This window comes from Triticum dicoccoides, chromosome 6B, assembly GCF_002162155.2.
Source record: "Triticum dicoccoides isolate Atlit2015 ecotype Zavitan chromosome 6B, WEW_v2.0, whole genome shotgun sequence".
In the NCBI taxonomy this organism is placed as follows: domain Eukaryota; kingdom Viridiplantae; phylum Streptophyta; class Magnoliopsida; order Poales; family Poaceae; genus Triticum; species Triticum dicoccoides.
In genome coordinates, this window is record NC_041391.1 from 200,479,716 (window position 1) to 200,499,237 (window position 19,522).

General features: G+C 44.7%; 1 pseudogene; it reads right to left on the bottom strand.

Moving 5' to 3' along the window:
• Window positions 1–457: 457 nt before the first annotated feature.
• Window positions 458–19,302, bottom strand: LOC119321806 (annotated as a pseudogene).
• Window positions 19,303–19,522: the final 220 nt, after the last annotated feature.

Below are 19,522 nucleotides of genomic sequence, written 5' to 3' on the forward strand. Positions count from 1 at the left end.
GGGATGCGGTGCAAGGGAGGGAGGTGGGGTGGCGGCACGGTGGAGGGAGGTGGGGCGGCGGCACGATGGAGGGAGGTGGTTTTGCGGCACGATGGAGGGGAGGTGGGGCGGGGTGGGGTGGGCGCGGCCCCAGTTGAAGGGAGGAGGTGGAGGGAGTGGGGGAGGGGAGAGGTCGTGGGTAGAGGCAGTGTTCTCGGGTTGCTATGCGGTCCGGGCAAAGGGATTGAGTAGTACAAAAGTGTTAGCAGAATAAGCCTAGTGTTAGCAGAATAAGACTCTTAGGGGGTGTTATTAGAATAGACCTACCCTACATATATAAAAATAATTTGATAGTAAACTTGCAATGGTATTTCTGATGATGTAATTAACATTACATCATAAGTCTTGACATTCGACAATGTTAGAGATAAAGGACTGGTATATGAGAATTTGTGACCACAAACTATTAAAGTGCAAATCAAACTGGCGACACATGGACGATGGAGTGCAGGTACAAGTCGTTCTTCCTCTGGACGGTGATGCCCATGTCCTCCACCATGTTGACCTCACCTGGCTTCAACCCTGCCGGGAGCTCCCAGTCGAAGTGGTAGAGAAGTGCAGCGAGAACGATCTCCATGCTGGCCTATTCAAACATCATACCAGGACACATCCTTCTCCCCGCCCCAAACGGTATGTACTCAAAGTCCGTGCCTTTGAAGTCGACGATGCCAGACTCGAACCTTTCTGGCTTAAATTCCTCAGGGTTATCCCAGTGCTTAGGGTCCCTACCGATCGCCCATGCATTCACAAGCACGTTTGTGCCCTTTGGCACATCGTACCCGAGGATTTTGCAGGACTTCATGGCCTCCCGTGGAATAAGCAGCGGGGCCTGTGGATGCAACCTTAGTGTCTCCTTGATGACGAGTCTGAGGTATTTTAGGTCCGCCAAGTCATCCTCAGTCACTGTATGCTTTTCTCTAAGGCAATTGCGTACTTCGGCCTGTGCTTTCTGCATCATGTTTGGGTACCTCATGAGCTCCGACATGGCCCATTGAAGTGTCATTGCTGACGTCTCACTCCCGGCACTAAAGAGGTCCTACAATAATAATACCAATGTGTGCAATTTATAGAACAGGTAAATTACCAATTGAAAAGTCGATGATTTTCACCCGATGTCTTATTGACATGTGGACCCTAGAACTAGAACCACATGCTAGCAAGAGATCGAGTCGCCATCCTAAGTTTTCAACGAAGGAATCATGGAAGGTAAATCTTGAGTTCAAAGTCACGCGGAAATGAAAAGATAGGCTATGATTGCTGCTTCTCGCAAGTTGACCCTATAGTAGGAACTGAAAGTGGCTGGGGAGCTGTTGCACTCACCAGGATACTTGCTTTGATGATTCCCATGGTGAGAGGCACCTCGAGGCCACCTTCCTTCTGTATCCTCAAGAGCACATCCACCAGGTCCTCTCCATCCCCCACGGCCCTCTTTTCCTCGTGTTGTTTGATGGCATACTCCATGAGCTCGAAGCTCTTCCGGTGGACCTCCTCAGCCATCCGCGCCGTGCCGCTTATGAAGTTGGCAAGCCACGACGAAGGGAACAGGTCGTTGAGGATGGACCCGGTGACGAGCTTGACCCCCTCCTGGAGGACCTGCAAGAACTCCTCCCTCCTCTGAAACCTGTCCCCGATCATGGTGCGCACGGCGGAGTCGGTGATGAGCACGGCGATCCGCTCGTTGGTGTTCATGAGCTGGCCGGGCGGCGTGGCCGCGATGGCGGCCACGAGGCGGCCGACCTCTGAAGGAAATATGCCCTAGAGGCAATAATAAAGTTATTATTTATTTCCTTATCTCATGATAAATGTTTATTATTCATGCTAGAATTTTATTAACCGGAAACATAATACATGTGTGAATACATAGACAAACATAGTGTCACTAGTATGCCTCTACTTGACTAGCTCGTTAATCAAAGATGGTTAAGTTTCCTAACCATAGACATGAGTTGTCATTTGATTAACGGGATCACATCATTAGAAGAATGATGTGATTGACTTGACCCATTCCGTTAGCTTAGAACTTGATCGTTTAGTATGTTGCTATTGCTTTCTTCATAACTTATACATGTTCCTATGACTATGAGATTATGCAACTCCCGTTTACCGGAGGAACACTTTGTGTGCTACCAAACGTCACAACGTAACTGGGTGATTATAAAGGAGCTCTACAGGTGTCTCTGAAGGTACATGTTGGGTTGGCGTATTTCGAGATTAGGATTTGTCACTGATTGTCGGAGAGGTATCTCTGGGCTCTCTCGGTAATGCACATCACTATAAGCCTTGCAAGCAATGTGGCTAATGATTTAGTTATGGAATGATGCATTACGTAACGAGTAAAGAGACTTGCCAGTAACGAGATTGAACTAGGTATTGAGATACCGACGATCGAATCTCGGGCAAGTAACATACCGATGACAAAGGGAACAACGTATGTTGTTATGCGGTTTGACCGATAAAGATCTTCGTAGAATATGTAGGAGCCAATATGAGCATCCAGGTTCCGCTATTGGTTATTGACTGAAAACGTGTCTCGGTCATGTCTACATAGTTCTCGAACCCGTAGGGTCCGCACGCTTAAGGTGTCGATGACAGTTATATTATGAGTTTATGAGTTTTGATGTACCGAAGGAGTTCGGAGTCCCGGATGAGAACGGGGACATGACGAGGAGTCTCGAAATAGTCGAGACGTAAAGACTGATGTATTAGACGACTATATTCGGACTTCGGAAAGGTTCCGAGTGATTCGGGTATTTTTGGGGGTACCAGGGAGTTACGAGAATATGAGGAAGAAGCAATGGGCCTCATGGGCCAAGTGGTAGAAGAGAGGAGGCAGGGCGCGCGGCCCCCCTAGCCCAAACCGAATTGGACTAGGGGGCCGGCCCCCCTTTCCTCCTTTTCCTCCCTCTCCTTCCTTCTCCTTCTCTTTCCCTTCCTTCCCCTCTCCTAGTTGGACTAGGAAAGGAGGGAGTCCTACTCCCGGTGGGAGTAGGACTCCTCCTTGGCGCGCCCTCCCTTGGTTGGCCGCCCCCTCCCCCTTGCTCCTTTATATACGGGGGCAGGGGGCACCCCATGACACACAAGTTGATCTTCGTGATCATTCCTTAGCCGTGTGCGGTGCCCCCCTCCACCATATTCCACCTCGGTCATATCGTTGCGGTGCTTAGGCGAAGCCCTGTGTGGGTAGAACATCATCATCGTCACCACGCCGTCGTGCTGAGGAAACTCATTCCCGACACCCTGCTGGATCGGAGTCCGGGGATCGTCATCGAGTTGAACGTGTGCTGAACTCGGAGGTGCTGTACGTTCGGTACTTGGATCGGTCGGATCGTGAAGACGTACGACTACATCAACCGCGTTGTCATAACACTTCCGCTTTTGGTCTACGAGGGTACGTGGACAACACTCTCCCCTCTGGTTGCTATGCATCACCATGATCTTGCGTGTGCGTAGGAATTTTTTTGAAATTACTACGTTCCCCAGCAGTGGCATCCGAGCCTGGTTTTATGCGTAGATGTTATATGCACGAGTAGAACACAAGTGAGTTGTGGATGATACAAGTCATACTGCTTACCAGCATGTCATACTTTGGTTCAGCGGTATTGTTGGATGAAGCGGCCCGGACCGACATTACGCGTACGCTTACGCGAGACTGGTTTTACCGCCGTGCTTTGCACACAGGTGACTAGCGGGTGTCTGTTTCTCCAACTTTAGTTGAACCGAGTGTGGCTACGCTCGGTCCTTGCGAAGGTTAAAACAGCACTAACTTGACGAACTATCGTTGTGGTTTTGATGCGTAGGTAAGAACGGTTCTTGCTCAGCCAGTAGCAGCCACGTAAAATTTGCAACAACAAAGTAGAGGACATCTAACTTGTTTTTGCAGGGCATGTTGTGATGTGATATGGTCAAGACGTGATGCTATATTTTATTGTATGAGATGATCATGTTTTGTAACTGAAGTTATCGGCAACTGGCAGGAGCCATATGGTTGTCGCTTTATTGTATGAAATGTAAACGCCCTATAATTGCTTTACTTTATCACTGAGCGGTAGCGATAGTCGTAGAAGCAATAGATGGCGTAACGACAACGATCCTACGATGGAGATCAAAGTGTCGCGCCGGTGACGATGGTGATCACGATGGTGCTTCGGAGATGGAGATCACAAGCACAAGATGATGATGACCATATCATATCACTTATATTGATTGCATGTGATGTTTATCCTTTATGCATCTTATCTTGCTTTGATTGACCATAGCATTTTAAGATGATCTCTCACTAATTATCAAGAAGTGTTCTCCCTGAGTATGCACCGTTGCGAAAGTTCTTCGTGCTGAGACACCACGTGATGATCGGGTGTGATAGGCTCTACGTTCAAATACAACGAGTGCAAAACAGTTGCACACGTGAAATACTCAGGTTAAACTTGACGAGCCTAGTATATACAAATATGGCCTCGGAACACGGAGACCGAAAGGTCGAGCGTGAATCATATAGTAGATATGATCAACATAGTGATGTTCACCATTTAAAACTACTCCATCTCACGTGATGATCGGACATGGTTTAGTTGATTTGGATCACATGATCACTTAGATGACTAGAGAGATGTCTGTCTAAGTGGGAGTTCTTAAGTAATATGATTAATTGAACTTAAATTTATCATGAACTTAGTCCTGATAGTATTTTGCAAATTATGTTGTAGATCAATAGCTTGCGTTGTTGCTTTCATATGTTTATTTTGATATGTTCCTAGAGAGAATTGTGTTCAAAGATGTTAGTAGCAATGATGCGGATTGGATCCATGATCTGAGGTTTATCCTCATTGCGGCACAGAAAAATTATGTCCTTAATGCACCGCTAGGTGACAGACCTACTGCAGGAGCAGATGCAGATGTTATGAACGTTTAGCTAGCTCTATATGATGACTACTTGATAGTTTTGTGCACCATGCTTTATGGCTTAGAACCGGGACTACAAAAATATTTTTCAAACGTCACGGAATATATGAGATGTTCCATGAGATGAAATTGATATTTCAGACTCATGCCCGTGTCAAGAGGTATGAGACCTCTGACAAATACTTTGCCTAAAAGATGGAGGAGAATTGCTCAACTAGTGAGCAAGTGCTTAGATTGTCTGAGTACTACAATCGCTTGAATCAAGTGGGAGTTAATCTTCCAGATAAGATAGTGATTGAGAGAGTTCTTTAGTCACCATCACCAAGTTAGTAGAACTTCATGATGAACTATAGTATGCGAGGGATGACGAAAACGATTCTCGAGCTCTTCGTGATGCTGAAATCGACGATGGTAGAAATCAAGAAAGAACATCAAGTGTTGATGATTGACAAGATCACTAGTTTCAAGAAAAGGGCAAAGGGAAAGAAAGGGAAACTTCAAGTAGAATGGCAATCAAGTTGTCACTCCCACGAACAAGCCCAAAGCCGAACCAAAGCCTGAAACTGAGTGATTATACTGCAAAGGAAATGATCACTAGAAGCGGAAATTCCCTGAATGTTTGGTGGATAACAAGGATGGCAAACTGAACAAGGGTATATTTGATATACAGGTTATTGATGTGTACCTTACTAGTGTTTATAGTAACCCCTAAGTATTTGATACTTGTTCGGTTGCTAAGATTAGTAACTCAAAACAGGAGTTACAGAATAAACAGAGACTAGTTGAAGGTGAAGTGACGATGTGTATTGGAAGTGGTTCCAAGATTGATATGATCATCATCGCACACTCCCTATACCTTCCGGATTAGTGTTAAACCTAAATAAATGTTATTTGGCGTTTGCGTTGAACATGAATCTGATTTGATCATGTTTATTGCAATACGGTTATTCATTTAAAGTCAAAGAATAATTGTTGTTCTGTTTACATGAATAAAACCTTCGATGGTCATACATCCAATGAAAAAAGTTTGTTGGATCTCGATCGTAGTGATACACATATTCATAATATTGATGCCAAAAGATGCAAAATTAATAATGATAGTGCAACTTATTTGTGGCACTGCCGTTCGGGTCATATCGGTGTAAAGCGCATGAAGAAACTCCATAAAGATGAATTTTCATAATCACTTGGTTGTGAATCATTTGATGCTTGCGAACCGTGCCTTTTGGGAAAGATGACTAAAACTCCGTTCTCCGAAACAATGGAACGAGCTACTGACTTATTGGAAATAATACATACCGATGTATGCGATCCGATGAGTGTTAAGGCTCGTGGCATGTATCGTTATTTTCTGATCTTCACAGATGATTTGAGCAGATATGGGTATATCTACTTGATGAAACATAAGTCTGAGACATTTGAAAAGTTCAAAGAATTTCAGAGTGAAGTGGAAAATCATCGTAACAAGAAAAATAAAGTTTCTACGATCTGATCATGGAGACGAATATTTGAGTTATGAGTTTGGTCTTCATTTGAAACAATGTGAAATAGTTTTGCAACTCACGCCACCTGGAACACCACAATGTAATGGTGTGTCCGAACGTCGTAATCGTACTTTACTAGATATGGTGCGATCTATGATGTCTCTTATCGGTTTACCACTATTGTTTTGGGGTTATGCATTAGAGACAGCTGCATTCACGTTTAATAGGGCACCATCTAAATCCGTTGAGATGACACCGTATGAACTATGGTTTAGCAGTAAACCTAAGCTGTCGTTTCTTAAAGTTTGGAGTTGTGATGCTTATATGAAAAAGGTTTTCAACCTGATAAGCTCGAACCCAAATCGGAGAAATGCATCTTCATAGAATACCCAAAGGAAATTTTTGGGTACACCTTCTATCACAGATCCGAAGGCAAAACATTTGTTGCTAAGAATGGATCCTTTCTAGAGAAGGAGTTTCTCTCGAAAGAAGTGAGTGGGAGGAAAGTAGAACTTGATGAGGTAATTGTACCTTCTCCCAAATTGGAAAGTAGTTCATCAGAGAAATCAGTTCCTGTGATTCCTACACCAATTAGAGAGGAAGCTAATGATGATGATCATGAAACTTCAGATCAAGTTACTACAAAACCTTGTAGATCTTCCAAAGTACAGTCTGCACCAGAGTGGTACGATAATCTTGTTCTGGAGTCATGTTACTAGACCATAATGAACCTACAAACTATGAGGAAGCAATGGTGAGCCCAGATTCTGCGAAATGGCTTGAGGCCATGAAATCTGAGATGGGATCCATGTATGAGAACAAAGTGTGGACTTTGGTGGAGTTGCCCGATGATCGGCAAGCCATATTGTATAAATGGATCTTCAAGAGGAAGACAGATGCTGATAGTAGTGTTACTATCTACAAAGCTCGACTTGTCGCAAAAGGTTTTTGACAAGTTCAAGGTGTTGACTACAATGAGATTTTCTCAACTGTAGCGATGCTTAAGTCTGTCTGAATCATGTTAGCAATTGCCACATTTTATGAAATCTGGCAAATGAATGTCAAAACTGCATTCCTTAATAGTTTTCTTAAAGAAGAGTTGTATATGATGCAACCAGAAGGTTTTGTCAATCCTAAAGGTGCTAACAAAATGTGCAAGCTCCAGCAATCCATCTATGGACTGGTGCAAGCATCTCGGAGTTGGAATATACACTTTGATAAGTTGATCAAAGCATATAGTTTTATACAGACTTGCGGTGAAGCCTGTATTTACAAGAAAGTGAGTGGGAGCACTACAACATTTCTGATAAGTATATGTGAATGACATATTGTTGATCGGAAATAATGTAGAATTATTCTGCAAAGCATAAAGGAGTGACTGAAAGGAGTTTTTTCAAAGAAAGAGCTCGGTAAACCTACTTACACATTGAGCATCAAGATAGATCAAGACGCTTGATAAGATTTTTCAATGAGTACATACCTTGATAAATTTTTGAAATAGTTCAAAATGGAACAATCAAAGAAGGAGTTCTTGCCTGTGTTGCAAGGTGTGAAGTTGAGTAAGACTCAAGACCCGACCATGGCAGAAAATAGAAAGAGAATGAAAAGTCATTCCCTATGCCTCAGTCATAGGTTCTATAAAGTATGCTATGCTGTGAACCAGACATATTGTATACCTTGCTCTGAGTTTGGCAAAGGAATACAATTTTGATCTAATAGTAGATCACTGGACAACGGTCAAGAATATCCTTAGTGAGGACTAAGGAAATATTTCTCGATTATGGAGGTGATAAAAGAGCCCGTCGTAAAGAGTTACATCGGTGCAAGCTTTCACACCGATCCAGATGACTCTAAGTCTCAATCTGGATACATATTGAAAGTGGGAGCAATTAGCTAGAGTAGCTCCGTGTAGAGCATTGTAGACATAAAATATTTGCAAAATACATACGGCTCTGAATGTGACAGACCCGTTGACTAAATTTCTCTCACGAACAAAACATGATCATACCTTTGTACTCTTTGGGTATTAATCACATAGCGATGTGAGCTAGATTATTGACTCTAGTAAACCCTTCAAGTGTTGATCACATGACGATGTGAACTATGGGTATTTAATCACATACAGATGTGAATATTGGTGTTAAATCACATGGCGATGTGAACTAGATTATTGACTCTAGTGCAAGTGGGAGACTGAAGGAAATATGCCCTAGAGGCAATAATAAAGTTATTATTTATTTCCTTATATCATGATAAATGTTTATTATTCATGCTAGAATTGTATTAACCGGAAACATAATACATGTGTGAATACATAGACAAATATAGTGTCACTAGTATGCCTCTACTTAATTAGCTTGTTAATCAAAGATGGTTAAGTTTCCTAACCATAGACATGAGTTGTCATTTGATTAACGAGATCACATCATTAGAAGAATGATGTGATTGACTTGACCCATTCCGTTAGCTTAGCACTTGATCGTTTAATATGTTGCTATTGCTTTCTTCATAACTTATACATGTTCCTTTGACTATGAGATTATGCAACTCCCGTTTACCGGAGGAACACTTTGTGTGCTACCAAACGTCACAACGTAACTGGGTGATTATAAAGGAGCTCTACAGGTGTCTCTGAAGGTACATATTGGGTTGGCGTATTTCGAGATTAGGAGTTGTCACTGATTGTCGGAGAGGTATCTCTGGGCCCTCTCGGTAATGCACATCACTATAAGCCTTGCAAGCAATGTGGCTAATGATGTAGTTATGGAATGATGCATTACGTAACGAGTAAAGAGACTTGCCAGTAACGAGATTGAACTAGGTATTGAGATACCGACGATCAAATCTCGGGCAAGTAACATACCAATGACAAAGCGAACAACGTATGTTGTTATGCGGTTTGACCGATAAAGATCTTCGTAGAATATGTAGGAGCCAATATGAGCATCCAGGTTCCGCTATTGGTTATTGACCGTAAACGTGTCTCGGTCATGTCTACATAGTTCTCGAACCCGTAGGGTCCGCACGCTTAAGGTTTCGATGACAGTTATATTATGAATTTATGAGTTTTGATGTACCGAAGGAGTTCGGAGTCCCGGATAAGATCGGGGACATGACGAGGAGTCTCGAAATGGTCGAGACATAAAGATCGATATATTGGACGACTATATTCGTGTTGGGGAACGTAGCAGAAATTCAAAATTTTCCTACGTGTCACCAAGATCTATCTATGGAGAAACCAGCAACGAGGGGAAGGAGAGTGCATCTACATACCCTTGTAGATCGCTAAGCGGAAGCGTTCAAGTGAACGGGGATGATGGAGTCGTACTCGTCGTGATTCAAATCACCGATGATCAAGTGCCGAACGCACGTCACCTCCGCGTTCAACACACGTACAGCCCGGTGACGTCTCCCAAGCTTTGATCCAGCAAGGAGAGAGGGAGAGGTTGAAGAAGACTCCATCCAGCAGCAGCACAACGGCGTGGTGGTGGTGGAGGAGCGTGGCAATCTCGCAGGGCTTCGCCAAGCACCGCGGGAGAGGAGGAGTACTTGTGAGAGGGGGAGGGCTGCGCCAGAACTTCGTGTGTAGCTCCCATGCGCCTCCCCACTATATATAGGGGTGGAGGGGCTGGTTTCTTGCCCTCCAAGTCCATTGGGGCGTTGGCCAAGGTGGGAGGAAAGAAATCCCATCATTTCCTTCCCCACCGATTGTTATCCCCCCTTTTTAGGGATCTTGATCTTATCCCTTCGGGATATGATCTTATTCCTTCTAAGGGGGGGATCTTGTTGCGCCTTGACCAGGGGTGTGGGGCCTTGCCCCCACTACCCACGTTCATGTGGGTCCCCCCATGCAGGTGGGCCCCACTCCTGAACCTTCTAGAACCTTCCCGGTACAATACCGAAAAATCCCGAACATTTTCCGGTGGCCAAAATAGGACTTCCCATATATAAATCTTTACCTCCGGACCATTCCGGAACTCCTCGTGACGTCCGGGATCTCATCCGGGACTCCGAACAACATTCGGTAACCACATACAAACTTCCTTTATAACCCTAGCGTCATCGAACCTTAAGTGTGTAGACCCTACGGGTTCAGGAGACATGTAGACATGACCGAGACATTCTCCGGTCAATAACCAACAGCGGGATCTGGATACCCATGATGGCTCCCACATGTTCCACGATGATCTCATCGGATGAACCACGATGTCAAGGACTTAATCAATCCCGTATTCAATTCCCTTTGTCTATCGGTATGTTACTTGCCCGAGATTCGATCGTCGGTATCCAATACCTTGTTCAATCTCGTTACCGGCAAGTCACTTTACTCGTTCCGTAACACATCATCCCATGATCAACTCCTTGGTCACATTGCGCATATGATGATGTCCTACCGAGTGGGCCCAGAGATACCTCTCCGTTTACACGGAGTGACAAATCCCAGTCTCGATCCGCATAAAACAATAGATACTTTCGGAGATACCTGTAGTGCACCTTTATAGTCACCCAGTTACATTGTGACGTTTGATACACCCAAAGCACTCCTACGGTATCCAGGAGTTACACGCTCTCATGGTCAAAGGAAGAGATACTTGACATTGGCAAAGCTCTAGCAAATGAACTACACGATCTTTTGTGCTAGTCTTAGGATTGGGTCTTGTCCATCACATCATTCTCCTAATGATGTGATCCCGTTATCAACGACATCCAATGTCCATAGCCAGGAAACCATGACTATCTGTTGATCACAACGAGCTAGTCAACTAGAGGCTCACTAGGGACATATTGTGGTCTATGTATTCACACGTGTATTACGATATCCGGATAATACAGTTATAGCATGAATAAAAGACAATTATCATGAACAAGGAAATATAATAATAATACTTTTATTATTGCCTCTAGGGCATATTTCCAACAGTCTCCCACTTGCACTAGAGTCAATAATCTAGTTCACATCGCCATGTGATTAACACTCACAGGTCACATCGCCATGTGACTAACACCCAAGAGTTTACTAGAATCAGTAGTCTAGTTCACATCACTATGTGATTAATACTCAATGAGTTTTAGGTTTGATCATGTTGCTTGTGAGAGAGGTTTTAGTCAACGGGTCCGAACCTTTCAGATCCGTGTGTGTTTTACAAATCTCTATGTCATCTCCTAGATGTAGCTACCACGCTCTATTTGGAGCTAATCCAAATAACTGTTCTACTTGGAGCTATTCTAAATTGTTGCTCCATTATATGTATCCAGTATCTCTACTCAGAGCTATCCGGATAGGTATCAAGCTTGCATCGACGTAACCCTTTACGACGAACTCTTTTACCACCTCCATAATCGAGAAAAATTCCTTAGTCCACTAATTTCTAAGGATAACTTTGACCGCTGTCCTGTGATCCATTCTTGGATCACTCTTGTACCCCTTGACTGACTCATGGCAAGGCACACTTCAGGTGCGGTACTCAGCATGGCATACTGTAGAGCCTACGTCTAAAGTATAGGGGACGACCTTCGTCCTTTCTCTCTTTTCTGCCGTGGTCGAGCTTTAAGTCCTAACTTCGTACCTTACAACTCAGGCAAGAACTCCTTCTTTGACTGGTCCATCTTGAACACCTTCAAGATCATGTCAAGGTATGTGCTCATTTGAAAGTATTATTAAGCATTTTGATCTATCCTTATAGATCTTGATGCTCAATGTTCAAGTAGCTTAATCCAGGCTTTCCATTGAAAAACACTTTCAAAATAACCCTATATGCTTTCCAGAAATTCTACGTCATTTCTGATCAACAATATGTCAACAACATATACTCATCAGAAATTCTATAGTGCTCCCACTCACTTCTTTGGAAATACAAGTTTCTCGTAAACTTTGTACAAACCCAAAATCTTTGATCATCATCAAAGCACACATTCCAACTCCGAGATGCTCACTCCAGTCCTTAGAAGGATTGCTGGAGCTTTGCATACTTATTAGCATCTTTTGGGATTGACAAAACCTTCCGGTTGTATCACATACAACCTTTCCTCAAGTATAACGTCGAGGAAACAATGTTTTGACATCCTATCTGCAAGATTTCATAAATGCAGCTTATGCTAACATGATTCCGACGGACTTAAGCATCGCTACGGATGAGAAAAACTCATCGTAGTCAACTCCTTGAACTTGTGAAAAACTCTTCGCCACAAGTTGAGCTTCATAGATGGTGACATTACCATCCACGTCCGTCTTTCTTTTAAAATCCATCCGTACCCAATGGCCTTACGACCATCAAGTATTTCTTCCAAAGTCATGGATCCGTTCTCGGATTTTATGGCCTCGAGCCATTTATCGGAATCCGGGCCCACCATCGCTTCTCCATAGCTCGTAGGTTCATTGTTGTCCAGCAACATGATTTCCAAGACAGGATTACGTACCACTCTGAAGTAGTACGCATCCTTGTCATCCTACGAGGTTTGGGAGTGACTTGATCTGAAGTTTCATGATCACTATCATAAGCTTCCACTTCAATTGGTGTAAGTGCCACAGGAACAACTCCCTGTGCCCTGTCACACACTGGTTGAAGTGATGGTTCAATAACCTCATCAAGTCTCCACCATCCTCCCACTCAACTCTTTCGAGAGAAACCTTTCCTTGAGAAAGGACCCGATTCAAGAAACAATCCATATTGCTTTCGGATCTGAATTAGGAGGTATACCCAACTGTTTTGGGTGTCCTATGAAGATGTATTTTATCCGCTTTGGGTTCGAGCTTATCAATCCTGAAACTTTTTCACATAAGCGTCGCAGCCCAAACCTTTAAGAAACGACAACTTAGGTTTCTCTAAACCATAATTCATACGGTGTCATCTCATCGGAATTACGTGGTGCCCTATTTAAAGTGAATGTGGTTGTCTCTAATGCCTAACCCATGAACGATAGTGGTAATTCGATAAGAGACATCATGGTATGCATCATATCCAATAGGGTGCAGTTATGATGTTCGGACACACCATCACACTATGGTGTTCCAGGCGGTATTAATTGCGAAACAATTTCCACAATGTCTTAATTGTGTGCCAAAACTCGTAACTCAGATACTCATCTCTATGATCTTATCATAGACATTTTATCCTCTTGTCACGATGATCTTCAACTTTACTCTGAAATTACTTGAACCATTCAATAATTCAGACTTGTGTTTCATCAAGTAAATATATTCAACATCTACTCGAATCATCTGTGAAGTAAGAACATAATGATATTCACTGCATGCCTCAGCACTCATTGGACTACACACATCAAAATGTGTTACTTCCAACAAGTTGCTATCTTGTTCCATCTTACTGAAACCGAGGCTTTTCAGTCATCTTGCCCATGTGGTATGATTTGCATATCTCAAGTGATTCAAAATCAAGTGAGTTCAAACGGTCCATTTGCATGGAGTTTCTTCATGCATATATACCAATAGACATGGTTCGCATGTCTCAAACTTTTCAAAAATGAGTGAGTCCAAAGATCCATCAACATGGAGCTTCTTCATGCGTTTTATACCGATATGACTTACGTGGCAGTGCCACAAGTAAGTGGTACTATCATTACTATCTTATATCTTTTGGCATGAAAATGTGTATCGCTACGATCGAGATTCAATAAACCATTCCTTTAGGTGCAAGACCATTGAAGGTATTATTCAAATAAATAGAGTAACCTTTATTCTCTTTAAATGAATAACCGTATTGCGATAGACATAATCCAATTATGTCTATGTTCAACGCAAACACCAAATGACAATTATTCAGGTTTAACACTAATCTTGATGGTAGAGGGAGCGTGCGATGTTTGATCACATCAAACTTGGAAACACTTCCAACACATATCGTCAGCTCACCTTTAGCTAGTCTCCGTTTATTCCGTAGCCTTTTATTTCGAGTTACTAATACTTAGCAACCGAACCGGTATCTTAATACCCTGGTGCTACTAGGAGTACTAGTAAAGTACACATTAACATAATGTATATCCTATATACTTCTATCGACCTTGCCAGCCTTCTCATCTACCAAGTATCTAGGGTAATCCTGCTCCAGTGGTTGTTCCCCTTATTACAGAAGCACTTAGTCTCGGGTTTGGGTTCAGCCTTGGGTTTCTTCACTGGAGCAACAGCTGATTTGCCGTTTCATGAAGTATCCCTTCCTGCCCTTGCCCTTCTTGAAACTGGTGGTTCCATCAACAATTGATGCTCCTTTTTGATTTCTACTTTCGCGGTGTCAAACATCGTGAATACCTCAAGGATCATCATATCTATCCCTGATATGTTATAGTTCATCACGAAGCTCTAGCAGCTTGGTGGCAATGACTTTGGGGAAACATCACTATCTCATCTGGAAGATTAACTCCCACTTGATTCAAGTGATTGTTGCACTCAGACAATCTGAGCACAAGCTCAACGATTGAGCTTTTCTCCCTTAGTTTGCAGGCTAAGAAAATCGCCTGAGGTCTCATACCTCTTGACATGGGCACGAGCCTGAAATCCCAATTTCAGCCCTCGAAACATCTCATATGTTCCGCGACGTTTCGAAAATGTCTTTGGTGCCTCTACTTAAACCATTTAACTGAACTATCACGTAGTTATCAAAACATGTATGTTCGATGTTCGAAACATCCACAAACGACGTTTGGGGTTCAGCACACTGAGCAGTGCATTAAGGACATAAGCGTTCTACTGTCCGCATAATCGCTACTGTCAACTTTCAACTATATTTTCTCTAGGAACATATCTAAACAGTGGAACTAAAGCGCGAGCTTACGACATAATTTGCAAAAAGGTCTTTTGACTATGTTCAAGATAATTAAGTTCATCTTATGAACTCCCACTCAGATAGACATCCCTCTAGTCATCTAAGTGATTACATGATCCGAGTCAACTAGGCCGTGTCCGATCATCACGTGAGACGGACTAGTCATCATCGGTGAACATCTTCATGTTGATCGTATCTACTATACGACTCATGCTCGACCTTTCGGTCTCCGTGTTCCGAGGCCATGTCTGCACATGCTAGGCTCGTCAAGTTAACCCTAAGTGTTTTCGCTGTGTAAAACTGTCTTACACCCGTTGTATGTGAATGTAAGAATCCATCACACCCAATCATCACGTGGTGCTTAGAAGCGACGAACTGTAGCAACGGTGCACAGTTAGGGGAGAACACTTCTTGAAATTTTGTAAGGAATCATCTTATTTACTACCGTCGTACTAAGTAAACAAGATGCATAAACATGATAAACATCACATGCAATCAAATAGTGACATGATATGGCCAATATCATTTTTGCTCCTTTTGATCTTCATCTTCGGGGCTCCATGATCATCATCGTCACCGGCATGACACCATGATATCCATCATCATGATCTCCATCATCGTGTCTTCATGAAGTTGTCACGCCAACGACTACTTCTACTTCTATGGCTAACGCGTTTAGCAATAAAGTAAAGTAATTTACATGGCGTTGTTAAATAACACGCAGGTCATACAATAAATAAAGACAACTCCTATGGCTCCTGCCGGTTGTCATACTCATCGACATGCAAGTCGTGAATCCTATTACAAGAACATGATCAATCTCATACATCACATATCATTCATCACATTCTTCTTGGCCATATCACATCACAAAGCATACCCTGCAAAAACAAGTTAGACGCCCTCTAATTGTTGTTTGCATGTTTTACGTGGCTGCTATGGGTTTCTAGCAAGAACGTTTCTTACCTACGCAAAACCACAACGTGATATGCCAATTGCTATTTACCCTTCATAAGGACCCTTTTCATCGAATCCGTTCCGACTAAAGTGGGAGAGACTGGCACCCGCTAGCCACCTTATGCACCAAGTGCATGTCAATCGGTGGAACCTGTCTCACGTAAGAGTACGTGTAAGGTCGGTCCGGGCCGCCTCATCCCACAATACCGTCGAAACAAGATTGGACTAGTAACGGTAAGCATATTGTACAACATCAACGCCCACAACTACTTTGTGTTCTACTCGTGCAAAGAATCTACGCAATAGACCTAGCTCATGATGCCACTGTTGTGGAACGTAGCAGAAATTCAAAATTTTCCTACGTGTCACCAAGATCTATCTATGGAGAAACCAGCAACGAGGGGAAGGAGAGTGCATCTACATACCCTTGTAGATCGCTAAGCGGAAGCGTTCAAGTGAACGGGGATGATGGAGTCGTACTCGTCGTGATTCAAATCACCGATGATCATGTGCCGAACGCACGGCACCTCCGCGTTCAACACACGTACAGCCCGGTGACGTCTCCCAAGCTTTGATCCAGCAAGGAGAGAGGGAGAGGTTGAAGAAGACTCCATCCAGCAGCAGCACAACGGCGTGGTGGTGGTGGAGGAGCGTGGCAATCCCGCAGGGCTTCGCCAAGCACCGCGGGAGAGGAGGAGTACTTGTGAGAGGGGGAGGGCTGCGCCAGAACTTCGTGTGTAGATCCCATGCGCCTCCCCACTATATATAGGGGTGGAGGGGCTGGTTTCTTGCCCTCCAAGTCCATTGGGGCGTTGGCCAAGGTGGGAGGAAAGAAATCCCATCATTTCCTTCCCCACCGATTGTTATCCCCCCTTTTTAGGGATCTTGATCTTATCCCTTCGGGATATGATCTTATTCCTTCTAAGGGGGGGATCTTGTTGCGCCTTGACCAGGGGTGTGGGGCCTTGCCCCCACTACCCACGTTCATGTGGGTCCCCCCATGCAGGTGGGCCCCACTCTGGAACCTTCTAGAACCTTCCCGGTACAATACCGAAAAATCCCGAACATTTTCCGGTGGCCAAAATAGGACTTCCCATATATAAATCTTTACCTCCGGACCATTCCGGAACTCCTCGTGACGTCCGGGATCTCATCCGGGACTCCGAACAACATTCGGTAACCACATACAAACTTCCTTTATAACCCTAGCGTCATCGAACCTTAAGTGTGTAGACCCTACGGGTTCGGGAGACATGTAGACATGACCGAGACGTTCTCCGGTCAATAACCAACAGCGGGATCTGGATACCCATGATGGCTCCCACATGTTCCACGATGATCTCATCGGATGAACCACGATGTCAAAGGACTTAATCAATCCTGTATTCAATTCCCTTTGTCTATCGGTATGTTACTTGCCCGAGATTCGATCGTCGGTATCCAATACCTTGTTCAATCTCGTTACCGGCAAGTCACTTTACTCGTTCCGTAACACATCATCCCGTGATCAACTCCTTGGTCACATTGCGCATATGATGATGTCCTACCGAGTGGGCCCAGAGATACCTCTCCGTTTACACGGAGTGACAAATCCCAGTCTCGATCCGCATAAAACAATAGATACTTTCGGAGATACCTGTAGTGCACCTTTATAGTCACCCAGTTACGTTGTGACGTTTGATACACCCAAAGCACTCCTACGGTATCCAGGAGTTACACGCTCTCATGGTCGAAGGAAGAGATACTTGACATTGGCAAAGCTCTAGCAAATGAACTACACGATCTTTTGTGCTAGTCTTAGGATTGGGTCTTGTCCATCACATCATTCTCCTAATGATGTGATCCCGTTATCAACGACATCCAATCTCCATAGCCAGGAAACCATGACTATCTGTTGATCACAACGAGCTAGTCAACTAGAGGCTCACTAGGGACATATTGTGGTCTATGTATTCACACGTGTATTACGATTTCCGGATAATACAGTTATAGCATGAATAAAAGACAATTATCATGAACAAGGAAATATAATAATAATACTTTTATTATTGCCTCTAGGGCATATTTCCAACAATTCGGACTTCGGAAAGGTTTCGAGTGATTCGGGTATTTTCGGGGGTACCGGGGAGTTACGGGAATACGAGGAAGAAGCAATGGGCCTCATGGGCCAAGTGGTGGAAGAGAGGAGGCATGGCGCGCGGCCCCCCTAGCCCAAACCGAATTGGACTAGGGGGCCGGCCCCCCTTTCCTCCTTTTCCTCCCTCTCTTTCCTTCTCCTTCTCTTTCCCTTCCTTCCCCTTTCCTAGTTGGACTAGGAAAGGAGGGAGTCCTATTTCCGGTGGGAGTAGGACACCTCCTTGGCGCGCCCTCCCTTGGTCGGCCGCCCCCTCCCCCTTGCTCCTTTATATACGTGGGCAGGGGGCACCCCGTGACACACAAGTTGATCTTCATGATCGTTTCTTAGCCGTGTGCGGTGCCCCCCTCCACCATATTCCACCTCGGTCATATCGTTGCGGTGCTTAGGTGAAGCCCTGCGTCGGTAGAACATCATCATCGTCACCACGCCGTCGTGCTGACGGAACTCATCCCTGACACCCTGCTGGATCGGAGTCCAGCGATCGTCATCGAGCTGAACGTGTGCTGAACTCAGAGGTGCCGTACGTTCGGTACTTGGATCGGTCGGATCGTGAAGACGTACGACTACATCAACCGCGTTGTCATAACGCTTCCGCTTTCGGTCTACGAGGGTACGTGGACAACACTCTCCCTTCTCGTTGCTATGCATCACCATGATCTTGCGCGTGCGTAGGAATTTTTTTGAAATTACTACGTTCCTCAACAACCTCGTCCACCTGGATCTGGCGGGACGACTGCACGCGGCGCGCGCTGAGCAGCTCCAGGATGCATATCTTTCAGAGCTGCCACCACAGGGCGCCGTATTGGTCTAAGACGAGCCCTTGCCCGTCCGACATCATGATCTTGATGGTCGGGTTCAGCCGGCTCGCCAGGGCGACGTCGTGCGTCTTCATGACCTCACGCGCGGCCTCCGGGGATGAGGCGACGACGATGGAGACCTCGCGGAGCTTGAGGTACATGAGCGGCGCGTCCAGCCGGCGCGTGAGGTCGGCCATGACGCGGTGCAAGAGCGGGCTGCTCGCGAGGTGGTGCAGGTTGCCGATGACCGACAGCCGCCATGGGCCGGGCGGCAGACACACGGCGCCGCCACGCTTCCTGCTCAGCTTGAGGAGCAGGAGCGGGAGGAGTGGAGCCAGGAGGAGGCAGAGGTAGTAAGAGCAACTCCAATGGGGCGACCCATTTCATCCGCCCGCATCCGTTTGGGTCGACGCGGACAAAGGTGGCGGCCCA